General features: G+C 44.4%; 1 long non-coding RNA gene across 1 annotated transcript; it reads right to left on the reverse strand.

Annotated features, from left to right (window-relative positions):
• Positions 1-1363: 1363 nt before the first annotated feature.
• LOC147718334 (uncharacterized) lies at positions 1364-10302 on the reverse strand. The gene is made up of 2 exons (XR_015295284.1): positions 8547-10302; positions 1364-2257 (listed from the first exon to the last, which is right to left on the reverse strand). It is a non-coding gene; the product is annotated as an uncharacterized LOC147718334 (long non-coding RNA).
• Positions 10303-12503: the final 2201 nt, after the last annotated feature.

Genomic DNA, 12503 nt, shown 5'->3' on the forward strand with positions numbered 1-12503 from the left:
ACACACAATGCACCAACCCCCTATACAATGCACCCACTCCCTCCACACACAATGCATCCCCCTCACACAATGCACCCATTCCCCCGCATAAAATGCACATACTCACCCTGCACACACAATGCACACACTCACCCTGCACACACAATGCACCCACTCCCCCCACACACACAATGCCCCCTGAAAATCCTGCCATGGTCTTGCTGAGATCTTTTTCTGTTGATTCTTTGCTTTCCCACATATTGCGTGGTGGCAGTAACCTATTAGGGCATTGTTATTCAGAAAACCTTCCACAGTCTAAGTTACTACGCATTAGACGGGCGCACAGGTGTTTACCTCCTCGATAAGGTTTGGAACGCACGTGCATCAGGCTGTGGGCAACCGTTGGGCCCAATTCAGAAAGGTAAACTTAGCCCAAATGTCTAAGTTCAGACCTAAAGTCGAATTTTACTACTAGTAAAGTTAGACTTTTGGTTTAAGATAGTCTTTTGGTCTAAACTTAGACCAAAGGTCTAACTTTACTACTAGTAAGCTGTCGACTGGTGGACGTGACGTTAAACAAAGGAGCGATACCGTGACCCTATCCTATAATACACATCGGTATCCCTGCGGATGTAAACCAATGACTGACACCGAGACATCTGGATTCGCATACATGTCTGAATCCCTCCACGTAGGGGCCCGCCCCTTCCCTCTCCCCCTTCCCCCTTACTCCCACCAACCTCCAACACCCCCCACCCTTTCTTTGCCTAGAGCCCTGTAAGAAACAACTACAAATACCATCATTTTCTGTGTCTTCTCTGTATCCATAGGAGGTACCCACGAATATTAGTGGTCACGGTTTCACTTTAATGCACAGCCTTAAAAATATAGTTGAGGCTGCAATTTGATTCATGTAAATGTGATCTTTTGTCCATTTCTGACAATATTACTGAATTAAATTATGTTTGTGGGACTATTCTTGTGATTATTTAATGTATATTATAATTAAGTTATTTCTTGGGGTTTATCCCCTTATTGATTCCCATTGAGACATTGCTATAGGTTACTTGGTTCGTGTTCAGGGCATCAAACAAACTAGAAACAACAAACCAGTGACTCAGCGGCCTACCAACCTGCGGACAACTAGCACTATATACTCATCTGGGCCCATAAACACACTCACTCCTGTAGGCCGGTGAACACCGCTGGGGGTCAATTTTATAGGGCTAAAATTGTAGATTAATTTGCTTATCAATTGTCTTAATTTATTACTGATCCAAAGCCCTTTCTTATATCAATGGATCTATTTTAGTTGAATAGGATTTGATGTTTATAACCTAAGTTCATTTACCTGATTATCTCATTGAATAACCGCAGACTCGAATAAGTTTAAATATTTATCATATCATATGAGCAAAACAAATTGCAGTGTTAACTCCATCTTTTGGAGGAGGTAAGATCGGTTTATCTAATTTAATAATAAGATTTCACAACAACAAGTACCTCAAGAAAAAGAGGATAGAGAGAAAGGCACATTGACACAGTACACAGAATTATATTTACCGAGGATGGTGTGAAAATCAGACCCCTCTGGCCAAGAGTTAATGGGCCCCTTAGAAAGTTCAGGTACTTCAGGACAGAATAGGGCAGGATAGATGACCTCTGCTGGATTTGACGCCTGCGTCTCACCACTCTCTGACACTAACTTCCTCCTTGATTCTTCCGCAACCTTCTTCTAAATCTATTTACCTCCCCGATTCTTCCGCGATCTTCTAATCTATTTAGCTTTAAAATTCTAAGTCTGCTTCTTCAGGGATCAGCATTCAGACAGCATCTCGGTCTCTCAGCGTTCTGGCTGCAACAGCTCTCTCTAATCTAACTAACTACCTCAATTATACTTTCTTAATTGCATGTAACACCCCTAATTGTTTCACCTTCATGAAACTCCTATTTCTGAAAAGGGAAAGATCATCACACCATGCTAAGTTTTTAATAATTTTCTTTAGCTCATTGTTTTAAGTTCCCGCCCATTAATTATTCTCCCAAGCTTTATTTCCCACCCATATTTGTAAACTTTATCAACAAGAATGTATACAATTTCACAGTTGTCTATTGAATCGTCAGGATGTTCAGCTGGTTCCCAGGACATGTGTGCGGAGAACGTCCTTGGATGAGTCCCAAGACTAGAGCTCACTGTTTCGGAATCGTCCTTTCTGCGCATGCGGAAAGCACCACGTGGGTGTCAGACTTTAGCAGCGTTCGTAGGCCCAGGTACGAACTAATAGAGAGGTCAAAAGAAAATGTATTAATTTCAAAATAAAATGATTTCACTGTATACCACCTATCTCTACTGTAATCCCATTTACTTATAAAGATTATTTATGCATTAGCATTTAGTATATAACTCATTTGAGTTTCAGCAAAGCAGATGCTTAGCACGTGAGCTTCCAAACGGCCATTTTAGCTGCTATTGCGCAGAGGCAACATTTTCCCTCCAAGCGTTAGGACTTCATGCAGCTGACGCATGCGCAGTACATTTTCCCGCGTTAGCAGCCATCTTTAATCACACTCTGGTTATTTGTTAGTAAAACACATAGGCAAACTTCCTCTGTCTAAAAATATATGGAATGTTGGGCATATTAGTAATACAAAACATTATTATTATTTTCATCACGGGTTTATATGAGAGGATTGCATCCAAGCAAGTCTCTTTTACAGGAGTCCTTGCTCCATCACAGGGTCAAGGCTGATTTACGTATGGCTGGGTACAAACTGAGGTGGCATGGTGGTTGAAAAATTATGGATTGGAATGCGGCCTGAGTGATCACCAGTAGCTGAGATTATTTCAAGCATTCCCTCCATCACTTTGTTTTTTGATGCCCCGGGTTTGTGTTCAGGACAGTTGTTTGTCAAAGTCAAAAGTTTATTATGATTTGGCTCTCAATGAGGGCCACATAAAATAACATACATGTGAACATACTTTAAAACACAAACTTAATACAACGACTAAACGACCACTTGTTATATGCAAAGTTACACTCATCAACATCTCACCAGAATCACATTAATAGATATCTAAAAATTCTTTAAAATATTTAAAAATTCTAAAACAGAACATTTCATTAGGGGGGCAGAGGAGAGCATTAAAAAACATTTTTACATTCGTAATTCCCATTTGTATACAGATTGGTTTTATCCATTTTTTCCTCAATAAGTACAGGCCTGGGCAAATAAGCAGAACATGTTTAAAATCTTGAACGGCATTATTACAGAAATTACACAAGGGGGACACTCCATACCATTTTGCAAGTAATGTATTTAGTGGAAGCAAATTGTGGCGAAGGAGGTACCATACCCTACGGACACCATGCGGAATGTTCCAAGTTAGATATTGTTGGGCTTGTTTAGGTGTATAGGTTAAAACCAGGAGTTCCCTATCTTTATCTTTCTGTTGGGCAAGTATATCCAGTTTGTAGCAGTATTCCCAGGACATACTTTTTAACTTTAGCTTTAGTTCTAATGGAGAAAGTAAAAACAACGTACTTTCATCCAATTCCAATATTGAAACAGCCAGTCGAATGTTTTTTACTAGCTGCGAGAACTCATTAAAGTTGCCCAAGAGCTCCTTTTTTAAGCTTTCTCGTAAGGTTCCTGGTTTGCCTCGGGCCAAGCATGTTATCCATTTTACTAGAGCAGCTAACCCTTGAGCCCTACAACTTCGCAGTCCGAATTCCAGCCTGCAAGATGAAGTGGAGCAGGCAGAATTTAAAGAAGAAATTTTCCTTAATACCTTCCCCTCCATTTTTTGCATAAACTCCCATTGATATGGATCCACCAATTCCATTCCATACAAAAGGGTAGCAGGAATCTTTGCACGGAATACATCCAGGCAACATGAGAAGTGTCTCCTCCCAGTCGCTTTGTACAAGGAACATAATCCCCTCCCATGGGCCATTGCTTTTCTAGAGTTATTTTCAATGTGGGGTTTCTCACTAAGGTTAGAACATATTATTTTGCCCAAAAACGTATAGGAGTTAACTACCTCTAGTTTTTCACCACTTAATGTCCAATTAAAACTCTTGGACCTGCATTTCTTTTTTCCAAAGATGCACATAACTTTACTTTTTGAACTATTGATTTTCATAAAGTGTGCATCGGCGAATTCATTCAATGTATGGAGACGATTAGAAAGGCCTTTCGGGGTCAGATCTAGAACAAGAATATCGTCTGCGTACATTAGAATGGGTATGGCAGTTCCTCCAATTTTTGGGGCTAATCCCTCACAGTCAGCAACAGCAGTTGGCAAATCAGCCATATATAGGGAGAACAAAGTGGGTGCCAGTATGCATCCTTGTTTTAGGCCATTGCGGGATGGGATGGCTTGGGAGAGACCCCTATCACCTCCTTGTAGCACCCGACACCATGTGTTCCAATGCAAGGACTTAACTAAGTCCAATAAATGCCCCGGCATACCCAATGCCGACAGCTTTCTCCACAGCGTTGGTCTGTCCACCCTATCGAACGCTGCAGAGAAATCTATAAATGCTGCATATACGCCTCCACCACGTACACGAACATATTTATCTACAATTACCTGTAGCATGGTTAAGTTGTCCAGAGTTCCGTGCTCTTTTCGGAAACCTGTCTGTTCCCTGGGTATAATATTATTTTTATCTGCCCATTCTGTTATAGATGTTAATAAAAGTTTAGCGAAAATTTTCCCTATAGCATCCAATAATGCAATTAGACGGTAATTAGCGGGATTAGCCCGGTCTCCTTTTTTAAAAATTGGGATCAGGATGCTTCCCCGCCAAGAGTCCGGGACTGCTCTTGTTTTAAAACACTCCCGAAACACTGGAAGAAGGATCCTACTCCAAGTAGTTACATCTTGCTTAATTGTGGACATAGGCACTTGATCTGGTCCCATAGCCCCTGAAGAGCGCATACTCCTGATTGCACTGGCTATGGTGTGCTCAGTGGGGAGTTCCATTATAACGTCAGAATTGAAATCTGGAACCCAAACATCGGTCCCTACATGATTGGACGCATATAGAGTAGTCACAAATTGGGTCCAGACATTTTCAGTGATTGCAATCGGAGTGGACGTTGTTACAGATCCACATCCTTGCCTTATTATGGACCAAAAATCTCTGACGTTTTTACACTTGGATGCCTCTTTTAGCTTAATCCATAAGATATCTTCTTTATCTCTTTTTAATTTGGCTCTCAATCTCACCCTCCTTCTTTTTAATAAAGCTAGTTTTAACCCAAGCTCTCCAGATCTATTTAGGTATTGCATCCTAACAACTTTATTAATTTCTTTATTCAACCTTAATAGAGGACTAGGAGAGAAACATTTCTTTTTAAAATTTCCTGAAGTCCTAACTATTTCAGTAATTTTTTGGATAAGGGTTTCGAGGAACATAAATTCCCTTCCCTGCCAATAGTCAAGCTCAGTTAGAAATTGGGTAAGGATGTTTTGTACATCTTTGTTATAACTGGATCTCCAATAACATCTATCTGAGTGACTATTAATGGTGAAACCTCTGTTCTTTAATGACCAGAGGTCAGCTTCAGGAGATGTTAAAGAAACAGTTAATTTAATGATTTTATGATCGCTCAAGGGGGTATAAGAGATTACCAAATCTTTGCAGAAAGAGAACATTTCAAAGTCTGTAATTACGTAATCCAAAATAGATTCTCCCCTGGAAGAACCATGAGTGTAATTCGCTGGAGTATCAGAGGGCATTCTGCCGTTTATAATAATTCCCTCTATGGCATTGAGTTCCCCGAGGAGAATCTTGCCCCTTTTATTAGTTTTTATTTTATTGGGCAAAGAGGCTTGGGGGATATTATAAACCTCTTCCTTTGCTTTGTTTCGAAATAAGTCTAGGGAAGTGTTAGACACTTTACAGTTTAAGTCCCCCACTAATAATAGGTATGGAGGATCATCCACCTCTAATAGACGCTTTAGATAGGAAAACATACGTTTTAAAACTACCGTAAAATTATCTTCAGGTGGAATATAGGCGTTTACTATGATAAACGAGGTCCGTTGGACACCAGGATCCAGGTTAGAAATAGTTATAACTTGGAATAGATTACTCTCGTCCTTATAGTGTGCGAAATGCCATTGTAGTGCATTAGATAATAAACAGGCAATTCCGCCTTTAGCATGGCCCTTCTTTGATGGCGTTGCGGCAGCCTCCAGGACGAAGTAATCATTTCCAACATGTGGGAAAATATGACACCATGTTTCTTGGATACATAACACATCTGCATTTTGGGAGAAGAGATAATCAAATTTTTCAGGGCAGTTAGTCAAGCCGGCAGCATTCCAAGAGACAATTTTTAAACAATGGTTAAAGATGTGAGGGTGACCGTGGGTTTCTCGAGGTGGTGTTTGAGAGAACTCCAGGTAGCCAGTTCCACATCGCAGAGTCTTCAGTAAATAGATTGTCTGTACTACTAGGTACAGGACAAACCTGGGAAACCATGCGTTTGCCTCTAGAGATCCAAATTTTTAGATCGTTATTACATAACGGAAGGACATCCTGTCCCATGTTTAACTTTGTGTTCCTTTCATTAAGAGAAAGGCACAAATTTTTATTAACATAGGGTAGGACGTCAATACCTCTACATTGAAATGCTTCGGCTTGTTGGAGAACTAGGTTAGTAATTATCTTCGAATAAAATTTTACCCTTATTCGTTGGCCATTTAATGATCTTATTGGGGTAACTAAATCTATATCATTTGATAGGACCAACTTTAAACTTTCAATCTCCTTAAAGCAGCTAAGTAGCAAAGATCTATTCATTTTTAGATCAGAGTCAAATAATGGAAGAAAATCTAGTACACAAGTATCCACATATGAGATTGGACTTTTTACAGATTGTGGTATTGCCTTCCTAGCTATCTCCTTCTGAGGCAGAAAAATAGGAGCAGTTGGATTATATACTCGTGTTACTATCGGGAAATATTTATCATCTGTACTTGTAAGTTGGGGAACAGGGGCATCAACTACTAAACCAGAGACCACCATATCCGTGTTTACTTCAGCCGAGGGAAGTCCCTTGGAATCCTCTAAGATATTTTCCACTTCCACCTTCTCCGGACTAACAGGGGGAAGACTATGCCCTCTTTCTATGGGAGCAGGTGTTACAGTTATTATATGTTTTGGAAAAATAATCTGTCTAGGTCTTTTCTTTTTATATTTACGTGTAGGTTTCCCCTTTTTTTCTCTTGATTTCATTTTGGTGACTTTTGGAGACCCCGAGGCAGCTTCTGGCTCCTTTTTATCCTGTGCAAAAATAGGAAAGAGATCGTGGCCCCCCGTTGTAGGAGCTTCACAGACACTCTCTTCCTGCTCAGGTAACAAAGGCTCAATCCTCAAATGCGAGGCGGGTGAAATAGGTTGATTAAGTGACTTAAGCATCCCCGCCTCTGTGGAAGATCCCAGATGAGCCTCTCCCCTCTCTTCTATAATTTTGTCTGCCTCATTAAGAACAGAAAGACCAGTGTCAACAGGAATAGTGGGAGGCTTAAGTACCTTTTCTACCAATTTCCCATTTTGTGCCAACAAGGCCTGCAGAATCTCAGTAACCGAAGACAAGATACAGTCAGAATTTACAGCAAATTTTCCCATTAGCAGTAACATAGAGGATAAAATTTGTTCCAGGGCAATGAGTGACTCTGAGATAGGTTTTTCGTTTTTTGGAAAATTTGAAGATGTGAGGGGACAAATCCCTGACATGTTAAAGTGCGGGGATTGTATCTCAAACTGCGGAGAAAGACTATCTTTAGATTTGATGGAGGGCGTACTACTATATAATAGTAGACCAGATGGGGTTTCACCACGAGGAGTTTTATTACCTACTAAGTGGGGTAAAGATGTCTTATCTATATATCGGCCGCAGAGTTCTAAATCAATGCTGTTGAGTATAGAGATATCGCCCTTATCCTCTTCCAGAATACCGTTCCCTATAGGAATTTCATGGGTCAAGGATTGCGATTTTAGCAAGGGGACAGCATCAATCATATTCACAGCACATGTTGAACGGTTGGCCTCTCCAGTCTGACTCAGAGACCCTTTTTTTCCCTCCGTAAGAGCTGGAAAACCAGCTTCCTCCATATTTGAACAGAGATTCAATTGCGGTAGTAGTTCAGTATCATCTTTTCTAGGAACTTCAAGAGATTTACTCAAACTTTTCTCCCAAATTTGATTTAATTGCATCTGACCTTTCATGATGCCTCTATTTGTTTTCTTTTTTCCGACATGACTTAAATTAGGAAATGAATCATAATTCTCCATAACAACTTTCCCAGATCGTAATGTCTTACACTCCATAGTAGCGTATGGAAATAGAGCCTACAAGATAACCACACTCTTAAAACAACAAACACTGTATAAAATACTATAAATATTCACTCAATGATCATGAGAGATGAACTAAAAGTTCATACAGTTAGTGGCGTTCAATCGTTCAATATCTCTAGCAATACTTAAGATTATAATATAATGGCACACCCGAGTATCACAGGGTATACAACTCAATAATCAAAATACCTGAGCCCGGCCCGGCCTGCCTCGGCCACTGAGGGCCACAGAGGGCCCGCCCTTTGCCCGGGCTTAGCCCGGCGTCCCGCTCGCGTTCCGCGAGACGGGGGTGACTCTGTATTTGAGCGCCTCCTGGCGCGCGTTTGGCGCGATTAGCGCCGCTAGGGCAGCTGGGTATTGTAGTTTTGCTGCTCCTCTACCGCACTCCACACGGCTGCAAGACCCAGAGATGGAGCAGGGGTCGGCGGCGGGAGGCGGGAGGACGAAGGCACCAGAGTCAGCTGCTGCAGGTAGGTTCAGGGGCAGCCCGGGGTCCACACAGCGTCCGTTTCTGAAAGCAGAGAGTCGCCCCCTCGACCGGGGTGACTCTGTATTTGAGCGCCTCCTGGCGCGCGTTTGGCGCGATTAGCGCCGCTAGGGCAGCTGGGTATTGTAGTTTTGCTGCTCCTCTACCGCACTCCACACGGCTGCAAGACCCAGAGATGGAGCAGGGGTCGGCGGCGGGAGGCGGGAGGACGAAGGCACCAGAGTCAGCTGCTGCAGGTAGGTTCAGGGGCAGCCCGGGGTCCACACAGCGTCCGTTTCTGAAAGCAGAGAGTCGCCCCCTCGACCGGGGTGACTCTGTATTTGAGCGCCTCCTGGCGCGCGTTTGGCGCGATTAGCGCCGCTAGGGCAGCTGGGTATTGTAGTTTTGCTGCTCCTCTACCGCACTCCACACGGCTGCAAGACCCAGAGATGGAGCAGGGGTCGGCGGCGGGAGGCGGGAGGACGAAGGCACCAGAGTCAGCTGCTGCAGGTAGGTTCAGGGGCAGCCCGGGGTCCACACAGCGTCCGTTTCTGAAAGCAGAGAGTCGCCCCCTCGACCGGGGTGACTCTGTATTTGAGCGCCTCCTGGCGCGCGTTTGGCGCGATTAGCGCCGCTAGGGCAGCTGGGTATTGTAGTTTTGCTGCTCCTCTACCGCACTCCACACGGCTGCAAGACCCAGAGATGGAGCAGGGGTCGGCGGCGGGAGGCGGGAGGACGAAGGCACCAGAGTCAGCTGCTGCAGGTAGGTTCAGGGGCAGCCCGGGGTCCACACAGCGTCCGTTTCTGAAAGCAGAGAGTCGCCCCCTCGACCGGGGTGACTCTGTATTTGAGCGCCTCCTGGCGCGCGTTTGGCGCGATTAGCGCCGCTAGGGCAGCTGGGTATTGTAGTTTTCCTGCTCCTCTACCGCACTCCACACGGCTGCAAGACCCAGAGATGGAGCAGGGGTCGGCGGCGGGAGGCGGGAGGACGAAGGCACCAGAGTCAGCTGCTGCAGGTAGGTTCAGGGGCAGCCCGGGGTCCACACAGCGTCCGTTTCTGAAAGCAGAGAGTCGCCCCCTCGACCAGGGTGACTCTGTATTTGAGCGCCTCCTGGCGCGCGTTTGGCGCGATTAGCGCCGCTAGGGCAGCTGGGTATTGTAGTTTTGCTGCTCCTCTACCGCACTCCACACGGCTGCAAGACCCAGAGATGGAGCAGGGGTCGGCGGCGGGAGGCGGGAGGACGAAGGCACCAGAGTCAGCTGCTGCAGGTAGGTTCAGGGGCAGCCCGGGGTCCACACAGCGTCCGTTTCTGAAAGCAGAGAGTCGCCAGTTGTCGCCAGTCTAGGAACCCGGACAGTTGTTTCCGGGTTCCTAGGCTGTTCCTTTGTTTGCTACTGAGTTTATAGCAGAGCAGGTTAATGCATAATATTCACCTCTGCACAATGCGAGCCGCAGCACCTTGATGTTAGCAGAGAGACAAGTTATCATTCCACAGAAGGCTGGATAAGTCACTGATTGGCTCAGCTGCGTCAGCAGATGGAGCGAGCGTACACCGCGGACCGGACCCATGGAATCGCACGAGTCAGCGTATCACAGTCCAGCGGGCATTGATTTATCCATTTCTTCATTTGTTTACTTCACATGGGTGTTTGTGGCCAGGCTGAGTCAGAAGGCAGCTCTGTCCCATTTACTGACTTACGTCATCAGCCGTCAAAGGGCGGGGACAAGGGGCGGATCTTCAGGATCCAGGAGTAATGTTGGGTCAGCATCGGATTGGCAGGGTGGGCACTCTGCCACTTCCTGAGCGGCCTGAGGCAGAGGCCAGCTGGTGGGCTGGTTTTTCAGCTGTAGCTAAAATCAAATTTTCCTGGTCCAGCTTGGTCACTGAAGCTTGACCTTAAAGGTCGCTGTGACCTCAGAGCAGAGGTCGGAGCTGGTTATAACCAAGAACAGAGAATGCTGGTCAGCTAGGGTGGGGTGAAAGGGGCTGTGAAGGGAGACAGAGTAAGTGTGGATACTGAGAGGCTCTCCTTTGTCTCCAGCAGCAGACAGACCAGCCACAGGCGCCCGCTCCCACCTTGTTGTATGGGAGGGGTCTCCAGTTCCCCACTCAACAAAAAAAAAAATAAAGCAAAGAAACAAAATGAGCAAAAAGAAAAAAGTTTTTGGGCCCCATTCGCAAAAGTAATCTGAGACTAAATCCTAACTTTGTGACTTTTGGTATTCACCAAAGGCATTTAGTAGTAGTAAAGTTAGGAATCCTAACTTTATTACTCCTAAATACCTTCTGTAATAATACCGAAAGTGGTAAAGTTAGGTTTTTGTCTCAGTTTATTAGTAGTAAAGTTAGGAATCCTAACTTTATTACTTCTAAATGCCTTTCGTAATAATACCGAAAGTGGTAAAGTTAGGTTTTTGTCTCAGTTTATTAGTAGTAAATTAGGAATCCTAACTTTATTACTCCTAAATGCCTTTTGTGAATACCGAAAGTGGTAAAGTTAGGTTTTTGTCTCAGTTCAGTAGTAGTAAAGTTAGGAATCCTAACTTTATTACTCCTAAATGCCTTTTGTAAATACCGAAATTCGTAAAGTTAGGATTTTGTCTCAGATTACTTTTGTGAATCGGACCCTTTGACAACCCTTTTTTTTAAACATTACTCGACCAAAATAACAAAGGGAAGGGAGAATAGACATGGCAGGACAGTAACAAAATGGATTGAGTGAGGACAGCAATGTGGAGAGAGACAAAGGAAAGGGTGGCAGCAGACTGGAGAAGAAGGACAAAAATATGTGAAGAGGAAAAGGAAATCAAGTGAGGAAGAAAGGGTGGGTCGAGGAGCGAGGATGAGAGGGCTAGAGAGGCAGACAGATGGAGGGAGTGAGGGGGAAGAGGTTAGGGAGAAGAAGTGATGGAAGACAGTGGAGAGAAGGGCAAACATTGTTTAAGATAGACGGAGAGCGAAAGTGGAGAAGAGGGAGATGGGTAAGTGGTAGGGGGTGTGGCGTAACAACCAGAGCTGCTGTCTTTGGAACTTGGGAACCAGGTTTGAGTCTTAGCATTGCCTCCCCATCCTGTGATTGTAGACAAATTACCTAATGCGCTATCCTCATTCTCTCCCTCAGTCTAGGGCTGAGGTTAGAGGTTCTTGGCATTCTAGGAAGTCGGGCTAAATGTAGATTATAATCCACCAGTGGAATCCCTTCATCTGAGGGATGGAATGGTAAAGGAGACTCCGCCCGTGGCTCTTCCTGTGGTTTAAAAGCTGCCTCCAGGCACAGGAGGACTTTCTGTTGCTGTCTGCAGCAAAGTCATCAAGGGGACACATAAGAATATTACATTAAGTACAGTACAAATAAATTCATCGGGCAGAGAGACGTGGAAGAGGCTGGCAGGAGTGAGCAAGACAGGAGACAAAGGAGACGTTTGCAAGACACAGAAATGAAATAAAACAAAAAGGAGAGATAGAAAATGAGAGGCGGAATAAGGGCCTGAGAGATATACAAATATCTGAAGAAAGAGCCACAGGGGGACAGGAGTGGGAGAGGGGGGGGGGGGGGGGTAGACAGAGAGAAAGATGGGAAAAGAGAGAGGGGACATTGAGAGACTGAGGGAAGGACCAAGGTAGAATGAGAGACACCAAGGAGTGGAAAAGAAGTAAAGAATGAGAGAAAAGGAAGGA

Source organism: Lissotriton vulgaris, chromosome 4_1 (genome assembly GCF_964263255.1).
Source record: "Lissotriton vulgaris chromosome 4_1, aLisVul1.2, whole genome shotgun sequence".
Lineage (NCBI taxonomy): Eukaryota > Metazoa > Chordata > Amphibia > Caudata > Salamandridae > Lissotriton > Lissotriton vulgaris.